This window comes from Sus scrofa, chromosome 4, assembly GCF_054392235.1.
Source record: "Sus scrofa isolate SSC_HxYL_T2T_F1_AM1 chromosome 4, Sscrofa_HxYL_maternal_Yorkshire_Landrace_v2.0, whole genome shotgun sequence".
Taxonomy (NCBI): Eukaryota; Metazoa; Chordata; class Mammalia; order Artiodactyla; family Suidae; genus Sus; species Sus scrofa.
Window position 1 is genome coordinate 132,864,246 of NC_139386.1, and position 4,626 is coordinate 132,868,871.

Genomic DNA, 4,626 nt, shown 5'->3' on the forward strand with positions numbered 1-4,626 from the left:
GATGATCAGCTTGCTCATAAATCTGACCTTGTACATTGTTTATACATGATTTACAGGCTGCACAGCATGAGGTTAGTAAGCTGCTCTCATAGCTATTAAAACAGGAAATTGTTTATAAGGACTTTTATAAATTAGGATTAGCTATAACATGTTGTATAGAACTAGTAGTATCATTTCTGCTTAAGCCACTTTCTGTGTACCATTTAAAACTGAGTTATTTCATTGTTCTTAAAGTAATACAAGGAAAATACCAGATAATTGTTTGGATGAATTTGAAAGAGAACAATGAGTCAATTTGACCTTCTTGTGCTAACTTCATTCTGGGCATTGTTTATAGCAGGGAATCTGAGGCATGAAAGTGAATGTGCCTGAAGAATCAACCAGGAGTTCCCATCATGGCGCAGGAGAAATGAACCCGACTAGGAGCCGTGAGGTTGCGGGTTCGATCCCTGGCCTCGCTTGGTGGGTTAAGGATCCGGTGTTGCTGTGAGCTGTGGTGTGTAGGTCGGAGACTGTAGCTCTGATTTGACCCCTAGCCTGGGAGCCTCCGTATGCCATGGATGTGGTCCTAAAAAAAAATCAATCAAAGAAGATGTTTCAAAAGATTCCAGGCCCCAGTTCCAGATAGTCTAGCTAAGGTCACACATTGGTAACTTGTTAAGAAACACACATCTATACTGTTAACTTTACCCTTTGCCATATGGTCTCTGTGCTTTTAGGTTTTTCATTTTTCCCATGTCCCCAGACCTCTATGACCGATTCCTGTGGGGCAGATGTCCACGTGTGTCCGAGGGTAACTAGGAGTCAGTGGCCCTGGAGTCTGGGCTTGGCTCTACTAGTTACAGACCGTAAATATGTCACTAAGGTCAAGCTACATCATCTTTCCAAGCTTAACTTCCTTTATGTGTAAAAATAAGTACCACACCCCCTCCCAAAAGGGCATGTACCGAACATCTCAGATTTGTTAGGAATTGTTAAAGAGGTAAGTGAGATGATAACGTATAGTGTAGTTTCGTTATGAGATCTCAGTGATACATAGTTTGGGCATATAAATACTGCTTTTTTCTTAACCTTGTAGAAAAAAAGTGATTCTAAGTCAGAGACGCCCATCTTCCTACAGGTCAGTTGCGGAGTATGTTGGAGTGATTGCTGTGGGTCTAGAATATTTAATGCTGAAGTTGTGTTTTAAACATTATGGGTTGACGTCTGTAAATCTGCATTAGCAGCCTTTCCTAAAGGAAAATCTTCAGCTTTAATTTAATATGACCAAGTTGTAATTTTAAATTAAGGGATATTTTTATTCACTTGCAAGTTCTTGGTTTGTCATCGCTGGTTAGCCCTCAGAGACAACCTTTTTGCCTAGTTGAGAATTTTTAATTTGGATGCTACTTCCTCTTAAGCATGAGAGAGCCACTAATTGTACTTGGTTAATACAACCATGTTTTGAAAAGGTAGTTTGCATTTTATGGGAAGGGAAACTGAGGCTCAGGATTCCACATCCAAGTTACATGACACAGACACTGAAATCCAGATCTGTTGTACTTAAAAGCCTTTGGTCGGGAGTTCCCACTGTGGCGCAGCGGGAGTGAATCCAACTGGGAACCATAAGGTTTCAGGTTCGATCCCTGGCCTCGCTCAGTGGGTGAAGGATCCGGCGTTGCCGTGGGCTGTGGTGTAGGTCACAGACGCGGCTTGGATCTCGAGTTGCTCTGGCTGTGGTGTAGGCGGGTGGCTGTAGCTCCGATAGCCTGGGAACTTCCATATGCCAAACGTGCGGCCCTAAAAAGACCAAACACCAAGGACAACAGCAAACAAACAAAAAGAATGAGTGAGGGTTATGGAGGGAAAGTCAGAGTCATTCCACGCAGAGGGAAGAAGCCGCATGTGCCTTAGGATCGAGGCCTGAGAGTGTCAGTACCTCAGTGACTAGACGTGTTGTGACTGAGTTGTGATGCAGCTTCTGTCACAGCCAGGGCTGTTTAGCTGAGATGTGCGGACCTGCCTGCACTTCAGCAGAGCAGGGTCTATCCATATGCTCAGGGGTGGAACCTTTATTTTCTTTTAGAAGCTATTTTCCAAATGGTCATTACACTGTTGTACAGGTTTTTTTTGTTTTTTATACTTAAAAAAACATCATGGATAAAATGATGGGCTTTATGGGCTTGTCTGGGAAATTAACCATAGCAATGGTTTGCTTCTAGGGGATAGATAATTCATTTTGAGTTCCTGCCCAGTTTACGTTATGGGAGCGTAAACTGATTTAGAGACTGGCTGTATTATTAATAGTATTTCTTTGTTAAGTATCCCTTCAAAGTTACACTTACTGCAAGATTTCTGATAAGAATGTATGGTGACCCTAGACTGAAAATCAGGTTTCCTTGAAATCTGAGAGGGGCTGGTCGGAAGGGTGGGTGACTGAGGGAGGCGTGGAAGCGAGTGATGCACTTCACCGGGGGCCTTCCGTGTACCGCACACAGGGAGCTGGCTTAAACAGTCTTCCAGAGCACCTTGATTTTTTTTCCTTAAAAAATCCAGTGCTTTGGATTTGCCCATCTTGAATAATAATACATTCTGATTATTGAAGTTTTAGACCTAGCGCATTTTGAAAACCTCTGTAATTTTTAAACTAAATGGTTTTAGATAAATCTAGCCTATGAAAACAAATAGCTTGGGAAATATTGTTCTAAGATTCTTACTTCTGAATTCACTACTACAGGTTGTATGCCAAATGCTTAAATAAGATCAATTTCTAGAAAGATGGCAAAAAGAATTGATATTCTGGGCAGTTCCTTTCAATAGTCCCTTTTTAAAAATTCCTTTATTTTAATTTACCCTAAGAAACGGAAAAAAACATCCTGAGAGTCTGGGTCAGGCTAGAAAGTCAAACTCTGCGGCGCTGGCTTCCTGGCTGCTTTGGTCGGTCGCAGTGTTCCCTTGCACGGTTAGCATCGCCACCATAGGCCGCACGGTTCTGGCATTGTACGGCAGGGTACCTTTAGCTGTATTTTCCATTTATAGCTTGCGTGGTGAGGAGGTTTAATGTCTAATTTGTCTTTCTTTCTTTGCTGTATCCTTTAAACTGTACGGAAAAGGGCCTTGCTTCTAATCTCTCTCCCTCTGCCTGACCGTTCCTTGTAGCAGCGCCTGCTGGTTGAGTCCGTAACTGTGGACTGTCAATCTGAGAAAGGTCTGTTTTGTTCAAGTCCCTATTTTTGCTTTGATTGCAAACCTACTTGTATTGTTCCTAATACATTTTGGTTTTTTTTGTTTTTTTGTCTTTTTGCCATCGCTTGGGCTGCTCCCACAGCTTATGGAGGTTCCCAGGGTAGGGGTCTAATTGGAGCTGTAGCCGTCGGCCTACGCCACAGCCACAGCAACTTGGGATCCAAGCCGCATCCACAACCTATACCACAGCTCACGGCAACACCGCATCTTTAACCCACTGAGCGAGGCCAGGGATCGAACCCACAACCTCATGATTGCTAGTTGTGTTTGTTAACCACTGAGCCATGAGGGGAACTCCGTTCCTAATCCATTTTTGGAATCATACTGGGAGTTTGTTTTTGTTTGGGTTATCCACTGTCTGCCAGGGCTTTGTGAACCCCCCAGAGGCTGAGCGTACTCGTGGGGCTGGATCGAAAGGTTTTCCAGCATCATTGCCCCCACTGGTCTTGGACTGATAATCCTTTATTACAGGGTGAATGAGCCTAACAGTCAGCGTCAGGCTTGTGAGCACACACTGCAGTGGAGAGGACATTGGTCCTTTGCACCTCACAGAAAATTCTGCTCCTGACAGAGTTTACTTAGAAAAAAGTTGTCGAAAATAACTGATTTTTGTGATTAATGAAATAAAGCTTCTTTAATGTTTCTATTAAATGTGATCAGAAAGAATAAGATAGCACAAGAAGAAAACCCAGTAGAACTGTTTTAGGTAGCAGCTGGCTGACTTAACATTCTAGGAAATTGAATCAGTAAAACAAAACAGGAGTTCCCGTTGTGGCGCAGCAGTTAACGAACTTGGCTAGGAACCAGGAGGTTGTGGGTTCGATCACTGGCCTCTCTCAGTGGGTTAAGGATCCAGCGTTGCCGTGAGCTGTGGTGTGTAGGTTGTAGGCGTGTCTCGGATCTGGTGTGGCTGTGGCTGTGGCTGGCAGCTGTAGCTCCGATTAGACCCCTAGTCTGGGAACCTCCATATGCCATGGGTGCAGCCCTAAAAAGCAAAAAAAAAAAAAAAAAAAAACAGAGAATATAGTGAATTTTGGAGTTTTTGTTTTGTTTTTTGTTTTTTTCCCCTTTTATGGCCGCACCTGCAGAATATGGAAGTTCATGGGCCAAGGATGGAATCCAAGCCACAGGTGCAGCAGTGCTGGATCTTTAACCTACTGTGCTGGGCCATGGGTTGAACCTGCACCTCTGCTGCAACCTGAGCAGTTGCAGTCAGGGTCTTAACCTTCTGCACCACATCGGGAACTCCTGGAAAGTGGTAAAGACAAGATAGCTACTATGGCCCCACTTGTGAAGATCCCGGGTGAGTATGGTAAAGCACTAAGCGGAAGGGGGAAGAAAGCCTGCCTTCCTTGCAAAAGACCTGAGGGTTGCAAATCAAGAATTGCATGCATCACTGGG

At 43.8% G+C, this 4,626-nt stretch overlaps 1 protein-coding gene across 14 annotated transcripts in view; it reads left to right on the plus strand.

Annotated features, from left to right (window-relative positions):
* GTF2B (general transcription factor IIB) overlaps positions 1–4,626 on the plus strand; it is an 87,191-nt gene that overhangs the window by 13,945 nt on the left and 68,620 nt on the right. The window lies entirely within an intron of this gene.